Source organism: Engystomops pustulosus, chromosome 1, assembly GCF_040894005.1.
Source record: "Engystomops pustulosus chromosome 1, aEngPut4.maternal, whole genome shotgun sequence".
In the NCBI taxonomy this organism is placed as follows: Eukaryota; Metazoa; Chordata; class Amphibia; order Anura; family Leptodactylidae; genus Engystomops; species Engystomops pustulosus.
In genome coordinates, this window is record NC_092411.1 from 6,794,392 (window position 1) to 6,821,749 (window position 27,358).

The 27,358-nt window shown below is 39.9% G+C and overlaps 1 long non-coding RNA gene across 3 annotated transcripts in view; it reads left to right on the forward strand.

Annotated features, from left to right (window-relative positions):
• The first annotated feature begins 1,818 nt into the window (after nucleotides 1-1,818).
• LOC140134945 (uncharacterized) overlaps nucleotides 1,819-27,358 on the forward strand; it is a 39,668-nt gene continuing 14,128 nt past the window's right edge. Inside the window, exons 1-3 of one of the 3 annotated variants that reach the window (XR_011856441.1) lie at nucleotides 1,819-2,837; nucleotides 16,262-16,366; nucleotides 18,431-19,993. This is a non-coding gene — a long non-coding RNA (uncharacterized lncRNA). Of the gene's footprint in view, nucleotides 2,838-16,261; nucleotides 16,367-18,430; nucleotides 19,994-27,358 lie in introns of those variants that run through there. The other 2 variants (XR_011856446.1, XR_011856436.1) reach the window with 2 other exon arrangements.

Below are 27,358 nucleotides of genomic sequence, written 5' to 3' on the forward strand. Positions count from 1 at the left end.
TAGTAGCAGTATTAATACTAGTAGCTGTAGTAGTAGTAATTGAAGTGTTACTGGTTGTAGTAGCAGTGTTAGTAGTAGTTGTAGTACTAGTAGTAGTAGTAGTAATAGAAGTGTTGCTAGTTGTAGTAGCAGTGTTAGTAGTAGTAGTAGCTGTAGTAGTAGTAGTAGTAGAAGTGTTACTAGTTGTAGTAGCAGTGTTAATAGTAGTAGCTGTAGCATTAGTAATAGAAGTGTTACTAGTTGTAGTAGCAGTGTTAGTAATAGTAGTAGCTGTACTAGTAGTAGTAGTAGCAGCAGTAGTAGAAATAAAAGTGTTGCTAGTTGTAGCAGTGGTAGTAGAAGTAGAAGTGTTACTAGTTGTAGTAGCAGTGTTAGCAGTAGTAGTAGCAGCAGTAGTAGTAATAGAAGTGTTGCAAGTTGTAGTAGCAGTGTTAGTAGTAGCTGTAGTAGTAGTAGTAGTAGAAGTGTTACTAGTTGTAGTAGCAGTGTTAGTAGTAGCTGTAGTAGTAGTAGTAGTAGTAGAAGTGTTACTAGTTGTAGTAGTAGTGTTAATAGTAGTAGCTGTAGCAGTAGTAATATAAGTGTTACTAGTCGTAGTAGCAGTGTTAGTAGTAGCTGTAGTAGTAGTAGTAGTAGAAGTGTTACTAGTTGTAGTAGTAGTGTTAGTAGTAGCTGTAGTAGTAGTAGTAGTAGTAGTAGTAGTAGAAGTGTTACTAGTTGTAGTAGCAGTGTTAATAGTAGTAGCTGTAGCAGTAGTAATAGAAGTGTTACTAGTTGTAGTAGCAGTGTTAGTAGTAGTAGTAGCTGTACTAGTAGTAGTAGTAGCAGCAGTAGTAGAAATAAAAGTGTTGCTAGTTGTAGCAGTGGTAGTAGAAGTAGAAGTGTTACTAGTTGTAGTAGCAGTGTTAGCAGTAGTAGTAGCAGCAGTAGTAGTAATAGAAGTGTTGCAAGTTGTAGTAGCAGTGTTAGTAGTAGCTGTAGTAGTAGTAGTAGTAGAAGTGTTACTAGTTGTAGTAGCAGTGTTAGTAGTAGCTGTAGTAGTAGTAGTAGTAGTAGAAGTGTTACTAGTTGTAGTAGTAGTGTTAATAGTAGTAGCTGTAGCAGTAGTAATATAAGTGTTACTAGTTGTAGTAGCAGTGTTAGTAGTAGCTGTAGTAGTAGTAGTAGTAGAAGTGTTACTAGTTGTAGTAGTAGTGTTAGTAGTAGCTGTAGTAGTAGTAGTAGTAGTAGAAGTGTTACTAGTTGTAGTAGTAGTGTTAATAGTAGTAGCTGTAGCAGTAGTAATATAAGTGTTACTAGTTGTAGTAGCAGTGTTAGTAGTAGCTGTAGTAGTAGTAGTAGTAGAAGTGTTACTAGTTGTAGTAGCAGTGTTAGTAGTAGCTGTAGTAGTAGTAGTAGTAGAAGTGTTACTAGTTGTAGTAGCAGTGTTAGTAGTAGCTGTAGTAGTAGTAGTAGTAGTAGTAGAAGTGTTACTAGTTGTAGTAGTAGTGTTAATAGTAGTAGCTGTAGCAGTAGTAATATAAGTGTTACTAGTTGTAGTAGCAGTGTTAGTAGTAGCTGTAGTAGTAGTAGTAGTAGAAGTGTTACTAGTTGTAGTAGTAGTGTTAGTAGTAGCTGTAGTAGTAGTAGTAGTAGTAGTAGAAGTGTTACTAGTTGTAGTAGCAGTGTTAATAGTAGTAGCTGTAGCAGTAGTAATAGAAGTGTTACTAGTTGTAGTAGCAGTGTTAGTAGTAGTAGTAGTTGTAGTATTAGATATATGAGTTTCTGGTAATCCAAATGAATGAATCATGAGGTTTGTTTTTCATCTCTTTTAGGACACTACATGATGTAGCAGCACTTCCTTTTCACAATTTTTTGAGGGAGAATAATCCCTTAGTATATGGCTGTACAGAGCCCCATATGACAGACTATGAAGTGCCTATTTCTCTGTGTCGCGCTACATCCTCCACCTACGCAGCATGAGACCAAGAAATTCTTAATAATACAGTGAGAGCCAGGGACAGTGTGGACCTCACGGGGTAGAGGAACTTTTATCTGAGGCTAGAATTCCTCTTTAAGTAGTCGCCTTCATTCTGATAGAAATCGTGAAAGAAAAGGGAAAAGGACTGGGCTGCTGATGAAAGCAGATGCATAGTGTGAGAGGTCTGCGCTTCCCCAAGCAGCTCACAGCTACAACACATGACTAATTTAGTAAAATTTCTACCTCCTGCTGACTATTTAATCAAGCCAGCATGGGAAGAGCGAGGAAGAAAGAGTCAGCTGAAGATAAAGGAGTTTGTACACTGTCAGAGCCGAAACTCCAGTCAGTCAAGGAGGACACTTCTGAGGGAGTTTGGCTTCATCCATGTTCTGGGTCAGGACTATCCAGCTCTAGGTAACTGTCTGCTCAGTCTTATGTTACACAGTATCGCTGCAAGGTACCTTCTTCTATCCAAAATGTAGGTGGAGGAGCTGCTCTGAATCGGAGCCTTTACAGTAATAAAGAGATTGGGGCTCATTTACTAAGGATCCGAATGCCGCACTTTCGTCGGGTTTCCTGAATATTTCCTTTTTGCGCCAAATTGCCCTGGGATTTTGGTGCACAAGATCGGATTTTGGCGCATCAACGCCGGCTTTCATGCGACAGAAATTGGGGGGCATGGCGACGGATTCAGAAAAAAAACTGAATTTAAAAAACGATTTGTGTCGCAAGATCACGCACTTACATGCACCAGGAAGAAGAAGGTGAACTCCAGCGGACCCTGGCACAGCAGCGACACCTACTGGATATCAAGCGCACCACCTTAGTGAATCCCGGCAGACCCGAATCCTCGTTGGACAACATGCGGCTGGACCGGGTAAGTAAATGTGCCCCATTGTCTTGGCTTAACTAAAGATTTATACATGATTTTCTCATCTGGTTAATCCTCACAAACTTGTTCCACGCTGATCTTGATGACTTGGTTTGCAGTAGAGATCAGCGAGTTGATATGTCGTTTGGAGATTTGGTCCGAATCTTCAATTTTTCAGGCACTGGATGTAATCCAAATCTTTTATGATTCGCTTCAAATGAATATTTCAAAATTGTGGCTGTCATTCATCCCATAGCTAAGGGAGGGGGGATAAGGGAGGGGGGATAAGGGAGGGGAAATAAATTGTACAAAGATTCCTTACAAATTATAGAAATGAGACAGGGGCAAATAAGTTTTTATAGGGTCATAGGGGTTAATATACTAATTTCCGGGATGGAGCAACTGTAATGGTCCAGTTTGGGTTTGGAGTCTTTATATTGTAACTATTGGGGTAACTGTGGCCAAGAAGCATTGTCCAAGGAGCCAGAGGAGAAGAGCGTTTCAGTATTAGAGGCAGATAGTCAATTGGGTCAGTTGGGAGCCAGAAGTCATTAATACAAGCAGCAGAGAAAAGATAGATTATAGGCTGAGAGCACAATAATTTTGCAATAAAGGAAGTGCTCGGCTGGGCCTAAATGAGATGTTCAATCAGGGAAGGGGTGGAGCAAACCAGGAGAACAGGAACTGAAAACTAGAGAATTAGGGCGGAGTTAGAGCTGTCTCGAGAGCTACATAGCTCTTTACACACATGTCACTGGGTTCAAGTCCTGACAACAAGGGCACTTTGGACCAATTTATTTTGGATCCTCCTAAAAAAATTGTTTCAAAGCTTCTTATCACGCAATATTCACTCATTTCTAGTTTTCATTGATAATTGGCCATTTATCTTTACGTAACTGCAAGTACAACCCGATCACGGGAATTACCGATACCCAGACAAAAACCTGGACTGACTTTCCGGTTGGGGTTTGGCCACTGTAAGATGAATGACCCGACACTCATGGTGATGATTCAGATGTTTTCCTCTTGAATTCATGTATTCATAAACATGAGGACACATTTCTTCTCTTCCCGAGGTTCAGGAAGAGGTGAAACGCTTCCTCTTGTCGGGTTATCCCTACAGCATTGGGTTCCCTTAGACAAAGTACTATGGTGGAGCCAAGAGCAAAACTTTGCTTCATTGAATTATATCCTGTGCTGGGCCTGAAGGGAGGAGCATGACTCTAGGTGCTAACAAGGTTCTAGGAATACAATAAAACTGTCTCCTGCTCCTTCCTAAGGACCCTGCATCATGCATTATTCAATGAATTAGCTATGACTGGAGTGTTCCTTTAAGTCACTCATGGGGTCCACACCTACTGCATAACACTGACTACATCAAAACCTTTGCCTGGTTTCTGGTATGAAAGTCACAATTTTCTTCCACTTGGCTTTGCACAAATTTTTTTTAATTTAACCCTTTCTTCGGCTGCCCATTTTACTTCAATGGAAAGCAGGTGAAGCAGAGTATAGTATTGGTAATACATTGATGGGGTTGTGGAAACTTAAAAACATTTAAAGGACATCAAACATCAGCTTTACTGATGGTAGACTACTTGACCTCACTTGCTCGTTTAGGTCCTAGGGAATGGCCACTTTTTTGTTTTTTTCCTGGAATGTCTGACTTCTTGTAAAAATTATGAAAATGACCCAGAGATGCTCTGGTCTTTGTCCCTGGAATGCCTCTTGGCTCTACCATCTCTCTAAATATTCCCCCAGTCCTGCCCGATCTGCCAATCTATGGAAAGCTGTTTACGTCACCTTACTGTCTGCAAGTCTTGCACAAGCAGGATCATACTTTTCTCGCGCAGCCAGTTGGATACCAGTCGTCCTTCAATGAAGCTGCTTTTTGAATTCTTTACTTAGCCACACTGATATCCACGAGACACGGACGTAACTTGCTGTCTGCAAATTGTCCGGTGTTGGCAGATCCAAGAGGCGCTCCAATAATCTGGGCTGTAATTCCACCGTCTCATTTGCATATTTTTATAAATTCATTTTACAAGAATCCGGCTGTTCCAGGACAAAGCCAAAACGGTGCCATCCCTTAGGAACCCAAACTAGCAAGTATGTTAGAACAGCATCATGGTAGATGTCCTTTCCGATAATTTGAACCATAAAATTTGGGTAAATTACAACTGAAACCTGTTACATCTCTTAGATCCTTGTGCTGAGCCTTATGACACAGAAATCAATAAGAAAAAGGTCCAGTGCACATTCTATTTAATACTGTACTACAGTTTTTTACTGTGTTTTACTCTAGTAGCCATCCAACCATTAAATATAATGCAAAACACTTTGTTATTCTTCATTATTGACCACTTTCGGGAGAAAACATTGTTTTTGTCGATGTTCATATTCTCTTAGGAGATTGTTTTCCACTATGGGGTTTACATTTGCATTTGCCTCCAAAATGGAGCCAAATAATTCATTCTTCCTTGTTTACAGAAGCCATTTCCTATTCAAAATTCATGTTCCACCATTGATTTGGAGTCTAACCGCGCACAGCTGTATAATGCGTTTCCTGTTCTGACACAATTTGGAATACCAATTTGTAAGACAGACACATAAAAATGTAATATATTGTGTCGAAGCAAAGTTTCTTTGAAAGTAAGGAGCATGCAACTCTCTGCCGGTTATTACCGTTTCTTGCTGGAGGAGCCTGGGACAAAGTTAACTTGGTCTTAAATCCAATCTCCAGGAAAATAAATGTTCACTCAATTGAGATAAATCGCGGCAGTTTAAATAAATGTCTAACAGGAAAAAAAAATCAATTTATTAGCAAATGTTCTGAAATGAAACCAAATTTAGACTCTTGTTATCGTGAATATTAGATGTCTTGGGTTTTTTTTTCAGATATGAATGAAATTGTTATTCACAGTTTCATAAAGACCGCAAAAAAAAAAAAGAATTTGATTTGACTGTACACAAGACAGATAAACGGGAGAAGGTGATATGATGTATGTTTCAGATATTTATAGAACTTCAGGGGATTTTGGGAAACAAAAACGAAAAATTCTGAATTTACGTAAATTTAGTAAGAGGGAACTCTAAGGGGGTTTTAAGATCAGCAATGAAGAAGAGGTAAGTGAGCTCTACAACTAATTCTCCCCAGATGTCCCGACCTACTGGAAAACTGCCCTTTATGACTGGCCCCAGTCTCGGCGATGTTCCCCATCTTGAAGTGGAAGGATAGGGAAGAGGGCAAATAAACCATAGTCATATAACCCGGTCAAACCAGGAGAGTGGTCTACGACAAGATCACCAACCAAATCAGTGTCAAACAAAATCTAAGCCAAAGTCACAACAAGTGAGCAGCAAGGTACTAAAATTGGAAACACTAGGGAGGTCATAAATCAGAGCTATAGTCAGATAAATGGTGTTTAGATCAAACAATATTCACACATTCCATCCACAGGTGGTTTCAATGGAGATACACGACCATATGGGAGACATATGTACGGCCGTAAGCTTGTGGCGGTACATACATCCTGCATAGACGTCAATGGGAGCATGGAGCCATACGTGCGCCGTGCATCTCTACGGAGATGGGAGGGGTCCCCCCTCTTCCTTTCCATCATGACGGACATATGCCAGCCCAGCTACGGCTCAGCGGGCATACATTTGTATAAATGCGCCTTAACAGCGTATGGATAAGTGACACTAACTAGACTTATATGCAATGCACCTAGAGATAAGGCAACCATCATGTTCCAGTCTGCGTTCCATCTCCATTGTCCTACCTCACAAATATGTTTTTCCAATATGTTTCCTCTATTTTCCTTGTAGTTTCTGCCCTGGTACGTGATTATGCAGTGAATAGTGCAATTGTTTGACTAATGCATCTAATTACAAGTCTTTGTAACACAATAATATGTTCTGACTACTCCCACATTACAGGAAGTAAGGAGAAGGAAACTTTTTTTACGCAATTATGACAACAGAAGGAAGAAAACTTTAATTTTATTTTCTTCAGATTGAAACAATGTCGTTAGCTTTAACTTTAGCGGTTGTCTAGTTTATCGTTAGTGCGCCATTATTGTATTGTAAGGAGTCTCCCAGCTCCTGCTAGTATCCACAGGGACTACAATATATATGAATACGGCTTTCAGCACAGAGTATAGTCACGCCAGTAGTGCCTATCAAGTTCCTTGTTCAATATACACCACTATTGGTGATAATAGGTATCAGGGAGGCCATTGATGTTAGTGGCTTTAGCCAGAGACTCGGAGAAACAAGGATGATACAAAAACATCACTGTTTCTTTCTTTTGAGATCTTGAAAAAGTTTAGCAGCAGTAACAGACTGGATAACTTTCCACTGGGATGGCATACATATGACTGTCCGATTTGGCCATGAGACGTGCAGATAAGCTTCCCTTGTTGGAGGGGTTGGAACTGGACATTTGCCCTGAAGCAGTGAAATGAAGTTGTGTCAACTCTGCTGCATCAGAAGCACAAGATAGCAACGTCGCTCGTATGGGTCCAAGTCAAGAAAGGCAATGACCCAGAACCTCAGCAACTGGAAAGTTCCAGGGTACTAGCCAATAGGACAGCCTGCATTGATACAAAGTGATATTTTAACCATAACCTTAATTAGAATACATGAATATGCATAACTAGACACATATTGCACACAGTATATGCACTTGTTGCACTAGATGCTACTGTGCTAGGTGTTAGGTGTACACTATGTAACCTAGTAGGAGGAGTTCTTAGGGGACAGCTTGTAGAAAACAGGGATGTACACCCTAGAAAGCTGGAATTCAGTTACAGAACTTAGTAGGGTGATCCTACTGGATGCAACTCCAGAAAAATATTAAGACTAAGATTTTCATAATGAAACTCTGGGACATTAGAAATTCTTGTTCTTGCTAGAGATAGCCAAGCTGTGATGAGAATAGCATAATGTGTGCTGGGGGGGGGGGGGGGGTAATACAAGCCAAAGTAAGTAGAGAAAGAGACACTTGTGCTCTTTAGGACCTGCCATATTTCAACCTCCTTACAAGTCCTATGGCCAGCGCACTACCTCAGTTTGGAACATCAAAAAGTATTTGTAAAGTCTAAATTCTACAATTTACTTCTAAGTTGCTGATCAGACATGGCAAATAATGTGCTTTAACCCTTTACTATAAAGCCAAGCCTGTTATCTCTTTGTAACTCATTACATATTCATTGTTTCCTATGTAAATGAATGTAATCAGAACTAAGCAACAAAATAGAACCAATTCAGGAGTTCTGTGTTCTAGAAATTGGGTCTGACTACCAATTTTACATTACATCTGTTTTTATAACTACTTGTAATCCTAATGCTGATGCTTTGCGTGGGAGAATATTTACAACTCTAGGAAACTTATATTCCACTCTAACCAAAATGTACAAGATTTAAATATCTACCTTTTTGTCTATCAAAAGACTCTTATGACAAATCAGTGTAAATAATAATAGTTAGAAAGGTTCCTTTCATACAGTAACTAGGAAGCTTCTAGATTAGCCTCCCGAACTGTATACTTATGGTAGAAGTTTGTAGGATAATCAAAGTGAACCCCTAGAACAGTGATGGGGAACCTTTTAGAGACTGAGTGCCCAAACTACAACCAAAATCCACTTATTTACCGTGAAGTGCCAGCATGGCATTTTAAGCAGCAACTCATTGCTATCTGTTCTTCCACATCTTTCAACCCCACCTCTGGACCCCCTGAGGCCACCAATACAGTTGAAAGAAGAAGGGCAAATTCACATTCTCATTGTAGCTTCTCTCCAGGGTCTCTCTGTAGGGGAAGAATGGTGGGTCCAGCAGGATGAGCTCCAAAGATAATGAAGTTTTGTCAACACCTCCATACTTTTCCAAGCAGCCAATGAAGTGTTGCTTAAGTTGCCTGGGACTGCAGGAAGATTTGGACCTATTTGGTGAACTCTGTCCTGGGGCAATGGCCTGAGTGTCCACAGAAATGGCTCTGAGTGCCACCCCTGGCACCCGTGCCACTGCTTAAAGTACTTGTGATTAGTGAATGAGAGTTTGCAAGTCCGAATCTGCACTTCATCTAGAAGTTTGGGTTCAGCTCGCCCATCATTAACTCTTTGAATGGCGTCAGACTTGGCTAATTGTAAGGGGTCCGTGCATCATTACTAGTGATCATATTTGGACCAATACTAAAAAAAAAATGATTATGGAAATTGGGTCTGGCTATTGGGTTTATACTGCAGCTGTTTTATTTCTCCTGCACAATACTTGATATCCTAATGTTAATGCATTGCAGGAGATAAGATCTATAACGCTAGAAACCTATCTACTATCATAATAAATGCTCCTGGAGTAAGAATATAATATATTCTAGAGTTATATAGAAATATCCTAAGTTATCTTCTTAATAAGCACAGAAGGCTTAGGAAAACAGCAGTGACATTCGGGGAAGATGCATTAATAGGTCTCAAATTAGACCATTACAGAGTAGAACTAAACTAGTCTTCTGCTGCACCAGATTAATCAGTGTTGGATACTGTATCTGGTATTAGACTGGCAAGTTGTGCTTTACACCTCCTATTAGTTGGTGTAGTTTTCTGCCCCACTATAATGAATTTTTGGGCACTCCAACTTAATTTTTTTGACACACAAACTTTTCCCTTTGAGGCCACACCCCCTTTTCGGCAGCCACCCTCATGGAAGTTGGAAAAGTGTCTAAAACCCTTAATATATGTGGTGCTCAACATTTCAGACAGTGATTTTTACTCCAGAATTCCGGCACAGACATCTTGATGCATCTCCCTGATGTGCTGTCCTCATATTTAGTGCCGATTTATGAATATGGCCTAGACCCCCCCAAAATAAAGAGATAATGCAAACCTGAGAAATAGAGTTATTTTATTTCCTATTTTTCTCCTACAGTGGATCAAGCTAAATTAAGTTGCTTCTTAATTTTGATTTCTGGAATTAAAAAGTAAAGTTTACATGAAGTTTTATTAGTTTTATAAAATTCCATGAATGAAACAATAAGCCTATTTGTATCTCTTCAATACCCTATCAATCCAGCACTGCCTTTGCTTCTCATCAGTTTTTGCTGACTTGTATTGTGTCCAATCACCCCTGATCACCTATTAATGACCTGTGAGAAGCATAGATAATCAGAATTAGGAATAAGTGGACCCATTCAGGTTCAAGTGTGGCTGGAAGCTGCTCCCCCACCATCGCTGACTCCCGAAACCTGTGCAGCGATCATGGGTGTTACTCTTTAAATGCCATCGGTGAAGCTGCCATTTTCCTAAAGATTGTTGCTCCACCAGTGGCATTTAAAAATGTAACACCCATGATCCAGATAACAGCGATTGGCTTTGTTCATCACTATTCAGAACTTAATTTTGGAAAAACTTCTTTAAATTACATTGCAAAAACATCCAAAAATGGAGACTGAGACTATCAATAACCCCCCCCCCCCACTCCAATCCCATCAGCCCTTCACTAGTAATGTGATTAACTGCCCGGGTTCGGGGTCAGTAAATCCCCTGGACCACCGCGGGAGATGGTCCTAGCCGACACCTGGGACCGGAGTCTAAGTGGCACCTGGTCTTCACCAGAGTCCACCTTAAAGCAGGATGGACTTGTTGCGGTGGGGTGCCACCAGGTCGTTCCACAGACTAGCCCGTGGTGGCAGCCAAGGTCGAGGTACAGGTACAGCGGGCAGTCTCGTAGTCAGGCACAGGCACTCAGGGCAGGTGGCAGAGATGCAATGTCAAAGGTCGGAGGTCCGGGGTACACTGGGAACACTGGGGAATTGCAGGGAGAGCTTGCTCTGCGGCATATAAGTGCAAAGATCCTCCTGGGAATGATGGGAGCCACCGGTCTTTATGGAAACTTGGAAGTGTCCAGCTCCAGTCAGCGGTGCACCGGCCCTTTAAATCTTCGAATCTGGTGGCGTCCTCAAAATTTATCCTGCCAACCGATGACCCAATCATATTTACACAAAGATTGAATTAAAGAAAATATCATTTCTGGAGTTTCCCTTTAACTAAATCCTACAACCCATGAGTGTCTCCATAAATATGGAATCAAAATAAAAATGAATGTAGCAGAAAGAACGGATGACATTCAATTAACACAGAGCTCGTAAAAAATACACATTTCTGCTTGTTTTAATTCGAGTCCATATTTGATTCTTATTTGCACCAATTTCACAATCAAGGGCTTTTAATAGATTTTGGAACGTTGAAATGTTTTCAGTACAAAAAGAGACGGAGAAAAAAAAAAATGGAAAACGGAGAAGAAATTGCAATGTTTAAAGGTACAATGGAGAAGCAAACAAAGGCTGCAGGCTCGGGGAAATGTGCGGCTGTGTACAGAGTAACAGGCTTAATAACAAGGCCGGGAAAATGTTGACTTTCTCGACAAAGGAGGAATTAAAGGTGCCCAGTAAAATAAAAAAAGAAGATTGATTTCCCGAAACATAACAAGGAAAAACCTAAATGTGATGAATGTTTTCCTCCGTTTGCGCCTGTGACACCGGCCACCTTATCTCTAATGTGGTAGCCAAATTTCCTATGTCATCATGAATTATGAATCATTTTATCACCGGGGCTGTGTCTGGATCGGAATATAGGATTTCACATCTGTTACCAGCTAGAAATACAGGGAGATCAATTATTAACCATATCCAGTCTTTCCTTATTAACGACAACATCCCCCAGATACCAATGAACAAGGATTAATGACATTCCCATTTTATAAAGGACAATGGATGGGTCTTCCAGCGCCGCCTGATTGAAGTGTGATGAGCGTAAATGTGGCATGAAAGACGGGAGAGCTAGAATCCAATAAGGGATATATTAATCCGTAATGGTTCTATTAGGAGAAATGCTGGGATCGAGGGCGGAATAAAAAGACAAAAAAATGGAATTTTCTCATCTCGGTTACAGATCTGAATTTGTACATTTTGGCAATGTATATAGAGAAGAGAACAGTGAAAATCAGAATGCAGTTCCCAATTCTGTTATATGATATCATAAGGACCATAGTTATAGTATATAATATAGTACGTGAGTACAGAGGTAAATGAGGACTCTAGTTCAAAGTTGCCACATCATCATAATCGGGGGGGGAGGCATTTTACATACTTTGCAGGAGGGTAATTGCAGTCGACCCTCTGTCCTGGGTTAAAGAAGGTCTACTGAATTAAAAGGATAGATCCCCTCCTTTCCTTCTCCAGAGTTACAACCACTGGGGCAAATTTATCAAGCTGTCAAAGAGTAAGAATGTTCTTAGTTGCCCATGGCAACCAATTACAGCTCCCCTTTAAAATATTCATGTGCACTGGTAAAATGAAAGCTGAGCTTTAATTGGTGGCCATGGGCAACTAAGAACATTCTTACTCTTAGATAACTTCATAAATCTGCCCCAATGTGTAGATATCCAAAAACCGAAGTCCCATCTCTTGATGCCCATTGATAAAGATTACAGTTAGTCTTTTTTACTAATGTATTGTCCTGGCAAAGCATACTGATGTCCAATTCATGGCAACGTTTATGATTTTTTTTTTTTGTGAATTTAATGAAGTTGGTCCTGGAAAGGCTGATTAACAATGAACAGAGGCGTCTTCTTCTGGGTCATTCCTGTGTGTAGTGACATTGAAGGCTCTGCTGTCATAGATGGAGGTTTTGGGTATTACACCCCCCATGATAATATGCTTATGATATGGAAAGTTATTATATAAGACAAAAATACTCAGAAAAGTATTAATTTAAAATAAACATTTTGGCATAAGTGAATTATTCCCAAGAAAAGTAAACTTTTTTCAAAAATAATCACGTGAAAGTAAAAAAAGTTAGGAGTCAATTTTCCTTGGTCGCCAACTGACCACCAGCAAAAATGTTTCAGCATAGTTGTAAACGTGTCAGCCTAGTAGGGTCGGGGGCAGTCAGTGAATAGCCTGGAAGAAGATGAAACTGGTGAACTTCAGTGTTGGACAATAGGGAACATTTACTTATCCGCTCCTACGGAGTTCACAAAGTGTCCACCGATAATACATTGTGCCGCGGTTCACTAAGATTGTGCTTTGGATATCCTGCATGTGTCGCTTCCCAGCTCTGGTCCCCGGAGTTCACCTTCTTCTTCCTGGTGCATATAAGTGCTCGGGCTTGTGACCTAATTTGAATCTTAAATCCCGTGCTTAGTCCGAATCAGTCGGATCGTCAGACGGCACGGCCCCTGATTTCTGTCGCATGAAAGCAGCGCAGCTGCGCCACGATCCGATCGCGTGCAACACAATCCCAGCACAAACCCCTGTTAAATACCTGTCTTAGCTGTGCAAATCCCTAAAACAGCGAACAGTCTGACGAAAGTGCAATCCGCATCTAGCATCTCAAGAACTGAGCCAGATTGATTTAATGATGAATTATACACAATTGTATTGCTCTTTGTGTGAGTACAACAATATTATTACTTTTTAAATCTCTTTGTTCTGGCGATCTACACAAATGTGCGGGCATTTATCAATTTGGGCGCAGGAAGTGTGCTATACTTTTGAGTGGGATGTACCTTATATACTCGAGTATAAGCCTAGTTTTTCAACATAAAATTTGTGCTCAAAAACCCTAACTCGGCTTATACTCGAGTCAACTAAAAAATAAAGTCAAAACTCACCTTTCTGACATCATCTGACATCATAGGTCCTCTTCTGTCTGAGACAGTCTGAGACAGAAAAGGACCTATGGGGGACGTCGGAAAGATGAGTACAGTGTTATTTTTTTTCCTACTACAGGGGCTGGGCAAGCTGTATGCTACAGGGGCTGAGCAGGCTGTATGCTACAGGGGCTGAGCAGGCTGTATGCTACAGGGGCTGGAAGACTATATACTGGGAGGCTGTAACCAATGCATTTCCCACCCTCGGCTTATACTCGAGTCAATAGGTTTTCCCAGTTTTTTGTGTTGAAATTAGGGGTTTCGGCTTATACTCGGGTCGGCTTATACTCGAGTATATACGGTAAGTTTGTGGTGTCAGAAATTACTGATTTGGTGCACAAACAAAAAAGGTTAAGAACTGTAACCCCAGCCATGAAGGTGAAAAAGAACTCAGCAGAAAAAGATTTTATCCAGCACCAGACTCAGCATTTGGTTAAAACATGGCTTGTAGCTTTCTACAAGATCTAGAAATTTACATAGGTTCAAGGGTATACACCAGTGCTCACAAAACAATGCGATACTGAGAAAAACCTACGCGTTTCAAACACTATCCTGCACCCTTCTTTATGGTTAATGAAATCAAACTCCCTAGACCGACTTTTAGCTGCTCTAATTCTGCGCCAACTTTTGCCACGAAACCAGTTGGAGAAATAGAAGGACCGGAAAAGAATAGGATTCACAAGCAGGGCCACAAAAGAACCAGTTGGAAAACCACCAATATTGTGCCTCCCGCGTTTCATAATTGAGGTAAATCAATGGGAAAAAAAAGTTTCTGCCAGTTTTCTGTTTGAAAGTCAATAATACATGCCCCCAGTGCCCCCCAAATTTTTATATATTTTACATGCAAATTAGCATGGTCTTGGTGAAGTATGGGATACTTATGTCCAGATGGAAAGATTCCTTTAAGAGTCAGCAAATCCTATAGTATATACTCCACCAAAACAGAAATCAGCCACCACAACGTGGAATCAAAGAGAAACATGACATAAATGTTCTGCTTTGTTCTCAGCTACTGATCCATCAAACTTTTTTTCCTTTTTGGTTCATTTTAAATGCATTTTCTACAAAGAATAGAAAAAAATGCTAAACAAGACCCCTCAAGATTAGATTGTGAATGCAGAGAAGAAGTAAACAAGCAGTAACATTTAGCTGAAGTATAAAGCAGGAGCCGGGACAATACATTTGCATTCAAGACTTTAATTGAAACACAAAATCGAAAGGTCGGAGCCATGTAAAATGTAGAAGCTATTTTTAAGAAGTGATGCCAAACGGGATTGTTGTGAAATGTATTCTCAAATGATCAAGTGAAGGGAAAAACTGAGAGCAGCGTTTTATTGACAAATTTCATAATGGGGGGGGGGGGCTGGGGGGTGGTCATAACAATAATATTAGGTCCAATATTAGGGTTTTTTGACAAATTTCTCTGTAGAAGTCGGGGTATTACAATATTTTTAAGTCCAAATACTAAAACCAGTGTTTTATTGACATATTTCATAGTGGGGAAGGTAGGGGGGGGGGGGGCATTACAATAACATTTTAATTTTCTGGTTTAAAAATATTGATGACCTTGATCATAATATCTGACTGATGTGAGATACATCCTGTACCACTACAAATCAGCTGTATTTACCCTAATATTGAGATTGTTCGATTGCTGAGGTCATCACTAAGCTCTGTAGCTTAAAGTGAACCTGTAAGGGCAAGTGATGAGCGGACCTGTTCAGGTTTGCCGAGTTTGGCCGAACATCCGTCAGTCCACAATTGTTCCAGGCACCGATTGCAGGCGTTAACCCTTTAAATGCCACGACAATATAAAGGGTTATCACCCGCGTTCATTGCCAACACCGTCTTTACCGGTGGCATTTTGAACATTACCACCTGCGATTGTGGTCAGGCTGAAAGCAGAATGCCAATGGCTGAAGTCCATTGTGGTTCAGGTCTGCTCAACCCCAGCCAGGAGCCATCTGGGGAACTAAATGACCCACAGGTCCTAATCAGCTTATCTAACCTCTGCCCATGACCATAATACTTAAACAAACATTTACCTAGGGGTAGGACCAATGAGCCACATTAGACCCATCACTATTGACTCTGGTACCAACGGTTTGCTACAATGAAACCAGCATAACCAGCTTCCTTGTGCACACAAAGTGACGCCGGCTTCAGGCACAGGTACCCAAACCACCAACGGTGGCTGATATGCGGCTTTGATTTTTTCTTTTTTTTTTTTTTTTTTGTGGCTTTCAGACAGATGTAATATTTTATTTAAATTTCAAACACTACATCTAAATACCCCTAAATAACTTGTTACTGAAATAATCCAGTATATAAATGATGAGCTATGGTTTTAACCAAATTCCTCTGTAACTTTCATTTTAGTATTTTATCTTGAAAAATTGTTCTACTGTAGACTTTCAGCTTTTAAAATAACGTAACCTTCAAACTGAATTTATAATAGACAGGAAAATAAGATCAGTAAAAGACAATAGATGGAGGTCGAATGATTAACACCTGGGTAGGAGTATAAAATCACCGGCAGGGACGTGAATGCGCTATTAGTAACGCTTTCTAGCGGATGACATCTTTCATTCCGTATCTGCATATGTAAGTGCCTTGTTTGCCAATTAACCTCTTTGAACCTCCATAATGTGATAATTTTGTTCATAGGATAATTGCATAAATATACGTGATTTCACTGAACAACGACATCTTTTATGTTTCAGATGGAAAGCAATCACTTGGCAAACAAATAACCCGACTGAGTGATTGACAATGGGATTTATGGAAAATTATATAGAAGAAATAGGACAATAGAAATCAATTAATGAGTGAGTAAAGCGATTTATTCATCTCCCTTAAAATTCTAAGTCTGTTGATTGGTTTCTGAAACTCAATGTAAAGTGACTAATGGCAGGGCCAGGCAGAACATTAGTACATCCTGAGGCGCAAAGGGGCCCAACAGTGGTGGTGGTGGTGGTGGTGGTGGCTCTGTTACCCTAAATGTATTGAATTAAGGAAACAAGAACTAAAAATTGTAAGAGAGAAATAAGCATGAAATTCATTGATCTGAGATAATGACCTCTATGGCGACCCTCGACCATCTGTAACCATTATTATACAGTGAATATGGTGTGTGTTGAGTCATTGGGGCACATTTACTTACCCGTGATCCCACCGCGCGTTGTCCAACAAAGATTCGGATCTTACGCGATCCACATAGCTCATGCGCCTGATTTCCTGCATCCATCACTTCCCCCGCTGAGGTCCACCGGAGTTCACCATCTTCTTCCCGTTGCATGTCAGTGCTGATCTTGCGACACAATTTAGTTTTTAAATTCTACGGTTTGTCTGAATCCGTCAGGTTGTCTGACAGCCACACCCCCCATTTTGTGTCGCATGCAAGCCGGCGTTGATGCAACACAATCCGATCACGCGTGCCAAAAGACCGGGGCAATTCAGCGCAAAGCGGTAAAAAGTCAGGAAACCTGAAGAAAATGCGTCCAACGGACCCTTAGTAAATGTGCCCCATTATGTTCAACAGTTTGCTCCTATTTGACAGTAGAATTTATATATTTTTACGATTTAATGAGAAAAGAGGAAGAGAACAATGCGTCAAAAAGGTCACTTTATGTTTGAATGAGGAATGACATGGCCAACCGGTTGGTCACCTGGATTTACGAGCTCCAGTACTGTGCCGGGACGTGATGATTAAAGTTCTTTGATAGCCACCTCTGGAGACTTCGTTCCTCTCTCGTACCTGTCCCAAAGCTCCACCCTGACAACCATGATCTGTCTGTTACAGATGATGCGCAAAAGTAAATGAGAAATATAAGGAGGATTTTTCACACTCTCGGCGCGGTGTGCCAGCGAATTCTACTGGCCATGGCCTCTTGATTTATCCAGCAGCCAGCCGGGTATTTCTACTCCTGGTCCTGTCTGGTGTAGAATTGCAATATTACCGGTGCCACTACACAGCCAGGGACAGACCCTTCACTTCCACCACACATCAGAAAACTGGCGTGTAAGCTGTGCTAAATCCTCCCTCTGTAGTTGGACTCAGTTTTTAGAATTTTTTCTAGGTTCCTGAAACAAACAGTCTACTCTTGTGTTTTATTGTAGAATTAACAATGGGCTAGAACCTTGTGACCTACCCATAGGTTTTGTGGGTGAAGATGGGGTGGGTCTACTTTAGCTGGTCTTATAGCCAGACACATGGATATGAGGAAGAGGGAGGGGGCACAGCTAAGCCTTTGGGATACCCAGAGATATTCTTAATTAAGAAAAAATATGCATAGGATAAATTGAGAGGACATAAATAATTTAACATGAGTTTAAAACAGTTTTCCAATGTCTCATGTTTATTATACCATTCATGGAGCATTTGCTCACCATCACCACATAAAATGTTGTTGCCTCTGATGAAAAGGATGCACAGAGCAAATTCTGTCTGCAATCTAGTATAACAATTTGAGGTAATATTTATAGGTATCTCAAGTGTCAGAAGGGAAGGGGAGCATTTCCTGTTGGGTCACTGGTCAACTTCCTGTCAACAAAGAAGAGCCTGGAAAACTCTTTTCACCTCAAAATGTAATAAAAAAAAATATTAGATTTTTTTATCAAAGTTTTATCTTGCAACAAAAATAAAACATGGAAAAACTTTAGTAAAATCGGAAATACTCAAAGTTTTTGTAAAATTTACAGTCGTGGAGTTCTCGATTCCTCAACCGAACCAGCATCTTGGTAAGCGATTATACTGAATCCTATGGTGACTACATGTTTTTATTTATATCAGGAAACTAATAGACGGAATTCAAAACTGTAGATGATGTGAAGAAAAAAAAAAAACCCTGGACTTTAACATAAATAATTCATTTCTGTCTCTTTTTGCATAGTGCACATTAATCACTGCCGGTTCTCTATTGCTCATTACAAGTTCCTGGCTGCTTCCATGGGTCATATATTGTATTGACAACTTCTATAAGAAGAGATGATCCCATATGTGACACACATCTATGAGTCTGTTGACTTCCCTGTCATCTTCCAGGAATACACCAAAGCTAACAAGGAGCCTCCAGTGAGTGAAGCAATAATGAATTTCCAAGGCAATATCTTGTGATGTGATTTACATTGCGGCGTCTCCAGTGGTTAATCTTTCGCATGTCAGGGTGATCTTCACAAACACGCTTACATTAATTAGGAAAGTCATTATTATAGTGGGAGATCGGAATAAATTACATAAAACGTGTGAAAAGAGCAGCATGTATTGTCCATTCCACCATTAATACATTGTATTCAGTGAAGAGGACGTCCAAAAGAATAAGAGAAGAGGAAATCCACTCCAAATGGAAAAATGACATAGAAATTAGTTGGAGAAGACGAAAAAAGTTTTTGCGTAATGAACTTTGACTAAAACTCATGGGCAAAACTTTAACCTGTTGGTCCTCGCTCAACTTTTCCTCATTCCTAGACATTTACATGACCTGTTGACGCAGTGCACAGAATACAGATTTATGATACCTAAACTACATCAAAGATATCCAAGGAGATCAAAATGTTGCACAGCAGCTTGTAGGACCCCCTGTCTCATGGGTCACTGGTATCACTGTAACCTCTATGAATATGTCACTGGCCATATTGTTTGACACTTTTTAATAATTAGAAACTGAAAACTAAGTTCCACATTACTAATGTCCTAGTGATGAGCAGAACTATTAAAGCGTAACTGTAAAGTTATGATTTTAAAAAATTATTATATGTGATTCCCCCTTTGATGCCTCCTTGGTGCTGCATGTCCTTTTTGTTTATACAGTTGAAAAAAGACACTTGTCCATCAAGTTCCACCAAGGAAGGGAAGGGATTCGATGAGGAAGGGATTTAGGGGAAACAATTCCCCTTCTTGAAGCTCTCTGCTATCCCTGCTGTGACCAGCGCCTGAGGCAGGCTATTCCACAGATTTTCTTTCCAAAGTTTTTGCATTTTCTGTCCTGAAAGTGTTTGACAAAAATCTTTCTCACCAGAGGTGAAGTAGGGCGGAGACTAATGTCTGTCTGTCTATGCCCCCAAGCTGAGGCCAGTTAGCTTGCCCACAGATCCCATGAAGCCTTGTGTTCTCTCTGAAAGTAATTTAGCATTAAATACATTTAGTTGCCATGTTTATCCAAACCAGGGCTTGAAATTCTGATTTGTTCTGGTACCGATCACAGGTGTTAATGGTTTAAATGTCACCAACAATTTGTCTGTTGGAATTTTAATCTATATCTTACAGACACAATTTTTATGGTAAATTCTGAAGTTTGTCCAAATCCGTCGGATCATCCGATGGCCCGCCCCCGCGATTGCGGCAAAATCTGTTCTTGTTTGACACAATCGCCTGCTAAATACCTGTCCCAGCGGCGCGATCCCCTAACACGTTGGAAAATCAGACGGAAATGCGATCTGCAAACCCTTAGTAAATGAGCCCCTATGTCTGCACTTCAGTTATGCTATTACTAATTTCTGGACTCACTACATAGTTTGTCCCATTTTCTGTGTTTTTCACGTTTGTCTATATTTATGAATTTTATATACCCAATAAAGTTGGTTTACCTTATTTTGGTTCATTTTGGGATTCTTTCATCTCAATTCTTTGTTTGCTTTGTTTAGTTCATAGTGAGAGGTCCTAGTGGACATTACCTGGTATTATTCTCAGGTTGTCTGTTGACTCATTCTCCAAATTTGTCACTATTGTTATTGATGTTTGGTATAAAATTCTACAATACTTTTTGATATTAGCATTGTGTTACTAATTAACTCAATTCCAAACTAAGGGGTCATTTGAATGACCTGTATCAACAACAATAGAATTCTAATTATAAAATATAGATATCACGGAGAACTAAATATTGAAACAGTCTTAATAAAGTCTTTAACCTTCTTCCATACGTCTACATGTCATATCTAAATTTTGCAATTAAAATAAATTATTAGAGTAAACAGAACAAATACTAATGGAATAAATCACAACAACAAAATGAGTCATTAAGTTTTCTTAATTAAAAACACATTTCCTTTGCTTGTAAGCATGGCATTCGCCATTAAATCGGTCCAAATTAGATTCTAATTGACCAGCTAATTTATCAGGGAATCAGCAGGTCACAGATGTAGAAAATGACCAAAAAAAACCTTCCAGCAAAATAATCTGACAAAAATAGAAGAGAAGAAAAAAGTAAAATACAACCAACGCTCTTATATGATAGTCTGGACACCTATGATTGGATACATAATAATAATAACAATAATATTTATTTATATGGCTCCATCAAATTCCTTAGCGCTTTACAGATTTTGGGGAACATATAAATAAAATAAGACATTACTGAGTAACAACAGTCATGAATAGGAAAACTATATTCAGTAAAAAAATACAACACATTTAGAACCTTTCATGGTACACATACAGACATACACATAAAAAACATTAGGTTTAGAGATGATCGGACCTGATGTCCGCATTTAGGTTTGGGATCCAGGTTCGGCAATGCGACCTGTTCAGCCGACAATCCATCCAAATCGCTAGCTACTAGCCATGGTTATGATTGGCCAGGCCTAGTTGCTAGGGCTGAACTCGAAAGCGAACATCAAGTCCGTTAATCTCTAATTAGGATAGGTCATCAATAGAGATGGACAAACCAAAATTACAATCTTTGGGTCTGTGCTGAACATCGTTGGTTCAGGTCCTCAAACCTGAACCTGGAATTCTGGCTGTTCGAGTTTGATGTTCTGCCCTCCCTGTGGTAACACCCACAATTGCTATTGGCTTTGATCATGAATGTTTAACAATGCGTGCCTGCCACCATTTACTCTTGGATTGTCGTTCCCCATTAGGAATGATTCTTGGGAAAATATTCTCATTAACGGCCAACAACAATTGCAGGTGTTAACGGTGGCAGTGAACGTTCCATTGGGTACAACCATTCTTATTTATCATGATTAAATTAGTTGCAGCTCTACTGATTGAAGTAGCAATGCACCAAGGTGTAGACTTCTTAAGCCGGTGACATCATGTTCAGTCACGATGTTCAAAAACAAGCAGAGTCACTGTAGAATGTAAAGTTCATTAAATCACTGAGAAATGAAGAGGCCATAGTGTTCCTTTGAGTGCAGCAGTCTCTTCAAACAGTATATTGTTTGGGGTTCCTATGTGTTAGACCCCCCCACCAATTTGATATTAATGACCTTTGCTAAGGAACAGTACTTACCCTGCTTAGACTTCCAGTTCTAGCATTGCAACAGTATCCAGTTATTCCAATTGAAGTCTCAAGGGGCAGTGGAGGCCATTGATTGGCCATAGGGAGTCTCGGTTACCACCAAGACTTCTTGCCCAACTTGAAGTGCGGGAGAATGTGAGACTTCTGTGACCCTTGAAATCAGCAGCTGGAGCAGATGAAGTCATCTTTTTTGCTACCCCTGCTTTTGCCACCAGGGCTCCTGAAAAACTCTGTTAACATTTTATAGTAAACTCCCCACTATCCACAATATAAACAAGACAACACACGTAAGGCTTCTACCTTAAGTGTTGCCAAATTGCACACAAAAGTTGCATGACAGGGTGTTGAGTGATGACTTCTTTTTACAGCAGGGTTGGAGGTGGGGCACATTTGTGACAATTTTTAATGTGGCATTTGAAATGTCAAATTTATTAAGTCCAACACTTTTCGATGAGCCACAAAAACAATTACCACTTTACAAAATTATTTTACTCTACATAGTGCATGGTGCACCTACCTTTAGAGATGAGCGAGTCCGGACTCTAGGTTTGGGTTCAGGGTTCAGGTGCGCCTTGTGAGACCCGGACATATCGCCAGATTGGCTGCTGAACAGTCAATGTGATAAATTAAAGCTCTTAGCAACTATCCATGGCTTAGATTCATAGAGCGCACCCAAAACCTGAACCTGAACGAGAAGTTCGGATCTCCATCTACCTTCCAAAAAGTTTCAAAATAACCCTCAAAATGTATTTTTTCACCATGAAACATTACTCCATCCTAGGCTACAACTATTGATAAAACCTGATATTTTCTTAGAAAGTCCATGTTTGCACTTAACTTTTACTGATAAGTGGGGGTTCAGGAGGTTGAACCATCAACGCTAAAAAAAACAAAACAAAAGTCCATATAGCATCCTGGCCAACACTTTTTTAATTTAGTTTATTTACTTTAACTTGTACAGGCGGTCCCCTACTTAAGGAGACCCGACTTATAGACGACCCCTAGTTAAAGACGGAGCCCTCTGCCCCCTGTGACCTCTGGTGACCTCTCTCTGGATGTTACTATAGTCCCAGGCTGCAATGATCAGCTGTAAGGTGTCTGTAATGAAGCTTTATTGATAATCCTTGGTCCCATTTCAGCAAAACATTTTAAAACTCCAATTGTCACTGGGGCAAAAATGTTTTTTGCCTGGGACTACAATTATAAAATATACAGTTTCGACTTACATACAAATTCAACTTGAGAACAAACCTTTGGAACCTATCTTGCCTGTATTGTGTTTTTTTAAAAAATTTTTTAACTATTTCATAATAAACTAAGCCAGCGACTTCAACTTATTTAAACTTTTAGGTTAGTCTAAATGGAGAAAAGTACGAAGGTGCATGACAGCGTGAGATAAATGACATTTTTGCGATACGGAGGGCACTCTTTGTGAAAAGCTTTATACTGCCTTGAAGGCATATGTTATCTTATGGTAGCACATGTCTTGTTTTCTATTTAAGTGACTCGACGTCCATGAATATCAAATATATTTTATCAACGCCACATTTTTTTTTTTTTTTTTCTCAACTATTCCTTCAGGGTGAAAAATATTAGAAAAGAATTAAAAATTCAAAGGAGATGGGGGATAAGAAATTGTAAGATAGGGAAGAAGGGAAGCGCCATAGTCGGCAATAAGGTAGATTACAGTTCTGATATTAGTGGAGATGTTAAAAGAAAACCTCATGCTGGATTGGATGTAATTATCACATAATGCGTGAAAAGGAGACATTTTTGATTGTATCGGCGGAGCGTAAAAGCCTTCGTCTTTGACTATACCATGAAGTTTAATCTCTTATGTGATGTGGATTCATGATACTGTGGCGTTAGATACATTGTATCTGGGTTAAAACTTTGATCTGATCTTACGGGGGAAGGAAGTGTTTAGTTTTCTTTATGTTTCTTGTACATCGCCCTGATACATTCATTTCAAATTCATCAGAATATGCACAATTTTATCAAGTATTTTAAGGAATTTAACAAAAGATGGCTAAGTTTTCTTAGAAAAACAAAGACACTCTTGATGAACGGACATGTTTTGGTTCAGGGTTGGCTGAATCGAAATACAGGCAGCCCACGAGATATGTACAAGATAGGTTCTGTAGGTTTGTTCTTAAGTTGAATTTGTATGTAAGTCAGAACTGTATATTTGTATGTACTGTAAGTGTAACCCCAGCCAAAATTGGTTTTGGTCTCTGACCATTGGATTTGAAAAATGTTCGATTGTCATCAGTACCAGGATTAACAGTAAAGCTTGATTCCAGACAAATGTGATAACTGTTACAGCTGATTATTGTAGCCCAAGGCTAAAGTACAGAAAATTAGCAACATCCAGAGGACTGTTTGTAACTAGGGGTTGTCTGTAAGTCAGGTGTTCTTAAGTAGGGGACGGCCTGTATGAACAAAAGTTTGGTTAGGGTACCAGGACTCAATTTTTTAGAAAAGCTTATGAAAAAAATTCTGAGCGGACATTTAATCATTTGGCAAGCACCTTGTTACTTAATGGGGCAGATTTACTTACCCGGCCCATTTGCGATCCAGCGAAGCGTTCTGTGCGGTGGATTCGGTAGTTCCTCCGCCGTTCACCAGATGTCGCTGCTGTGCTGTAGTTCCCCGAGGTCCGCCGGAATGCACGACCTATACCTGGTGAAGGTAAGCGCGAGTCCCACAACACATTTTTTTTAAAAATGTTTTTCCGAATCCATCGGGTTTTTGTTCGGCCACGACCCCAATTTCCGTCACGTGCATGCCGGCGCCGATGCTCCAAAATCCGATCACGTATGCCAAAATCCCGGGGCAATACAGGGAAAATCGGCGCAAATCGGAAATATTCAGGTAACACGCTGGGAAAACGCGAATCAGGCCCTTAGTAAATGACCCCCAATGTCTGCCATTGGGGGTCATTTATCTTTATTTTTCTTCCTACTTTTTCTGTCATTTTTTAGCCATTTCTTGGTGCATTGCAATTTTTGCGTCTTTTTGGGGAGACTTTGAAATGTCCGCCGGTCATTTGTTTTTCTTTAGTAAGACACATTTATCTTCCATCCCAGATGAGCTAAATGAGGCAAATGGCATTTATCATTTCAGATTGTCTCAAATTTGAGATACTTTTTGGCGCAAAAAAATTCCAGATGACACCTTAATTAAGGAAAACTTAGAAAATGGAAAGAAGTGACTTGAGACATTTGTGAGACATTTTTGCGACAATTGTAACACATTTCTCAAAAATAGATCTGAAAAAAAAAATTTAACACAAGGAAAAAGTGAAATTGATAAATTACCAAAGAAGCAGACGGAAAATAGACAAAAACAAGCCAAAACAAACAGAGATGATAAAAGAACCCATTGTTCCTCCAATGCCACTTAGATTTATCACTTTAATAAATCTGGTAACATTGTTTTATTTATATGCAGTGGTTTTGCGGCTTTGGGCCACATGTATCACTCGTTTTTTCTGTTGTTTTTGCGCCTTTTTATTCAGCTGCACCGTTTTTGCGCCATTTTTGAGACTAAATGCCAAATTAGCTGCGCAGCAAAAATAAGCAGCTTTCCCTCATTTATCCTAGCAATCCAGATGTTTTGCTGCACCTAATTATATTCATCACTTGCAACTTTTTCATTTAGGCGCAAAAACGGGCGCAAAAACACTCCAGCCCGAAGGTGGCGTAAACTGAGAAGAAAGCACTGAGCCCCTTTGCACAGCAGCTCATTTCTAGCAGCAAAGCTCAGCCAGACACTAGAACAGATAATAGATACATTAGATACACTGCAGACACTAGAACATATAATAGATACATTAGATACATTACAGACAGGAGCTGCAGACTCTATTTACAGTTCATCACCTTCTATTTACAAAACATTCTGCAGAATCCTGAGCTCAGACCAAGAGAGAAGAGAACTTTGCAGAATGTTGCAGATACTACAGACAAGTGTCCCCCGTGTAATTCTGCACAGTATCACCAGTGTGTCTGAGGGGGATACTGTGCAGAATTACAGGGGTGCAGCAGGAGACCGGCACTGGGGGATCCCCTCCAGGAGAAGCCACTGCTGAGGAGGTCACTGGGTGCTGGGTGTCACACACCTGGGTGCTGCTGAGGAGGTCACTGGGTGCTGGGTGTCACACACCTGGGTGCTGCTGTGAGTGTTATCTTCATTCTGGGCTGTGGGAGAAGCAGAGAGGAGCTTGTAGCAGGATCACATGTAAGTGCCCGAATCTAACATTGCGCCTTAACTGCGCCAAAATTGCGCCTAAACTGTGTTAAAGTAAAGTGATTAATAAGAGGCAGGAAATTAACTTATCACAGATGGTTGTAGCTTGTGATAATTCTGGCAAAACAGTGCGCCAGAATTTAGGCGCAACTACTACACTTAGGCTCACAAAAGTGATAAATGTGGCCCATAGTGTATATAAATGTTAGCGGTGCACACAACATTTTCCATAGTATTGTCTCTCCAAGCCAAGTGTGAAATAAGTTTAAAAAGCTTTTTAAAAAAGCAAAGGTCATTTTATAATAATAAATAAATAAAATGAAAGTCCTCTAATCACCCCAGGTACAAACAAAAACAAAGTATATAAAGCACAAAAACACAAAAAAAACCTATACATATTTGGTATGACTGTTCCCATAGCAATCCCTACAATAAATGTAAAGAAATATTGAAACCGTGCGGTGAACAGCGTTAAATAAAACCTCTCGTAATATATAATTTTTCATCAAATACCCTCACAAAAAATGTTCCAAAAAGCGATCAAAAGAAGTTACGTATCCCAAAATGCTACCACTGAAAAGAACAACTCTTTTTGCAAAAATAAGCCCTCAACCAGATCTGTCAACATATAAATACGAACGTTCTAAAAAGTTGTTGATACTAAAACAAATGCGATTTTGGTTTTGCTCAGTAAAATTGAGCAAAGATAAGAAAAACAATATAAATGAGGCATCACCGTAGTGAACCAGAGAATAAAGGTAAAATATTATTTTTATGTTACGGTAAGCGACCAAAACAATGGCTAAAAATGTAAAACAAAAATTGATGATTTTTTTAAGTTAAAAAAGTTAAAAAATCTCATGAATCAGCTACAGACACTCCTCATATGGAGAAAGTTACCATATATACTCGAGTATAAGCCTAGTTTTTCAGCACAAAAAAAAAAAACCCAAGCAGTACTTACCCTGCTTAGACTCCCAGTTATCCAGCAGAGGTGTCCAGTTATTCCAATTGAAGTCTCAAGGGGCAGTGGCAGCCATTGATTGGCCGTAGGGAGTCTCGTTACCACCAAGAGTTCTCGCCAAACTTGAACTATGGGAGAATGGGAGACTTCTGAGACCCTTGAAATCAGGAGCTGGAGCAGATGAAGTCATCTTTTTTGCTACCCCTGCTTTGGCCACTAGGACTCCTGATAACTCTGTTAACACTTTATAGTAAACTCCCCACTATCCACAATATAAACAAGGCTTCCACATTAAAGGCGTATTCTCGTCTGGGCACTCACATTCAGTTTGATAAATCTGCCATATATAAACATTTCTT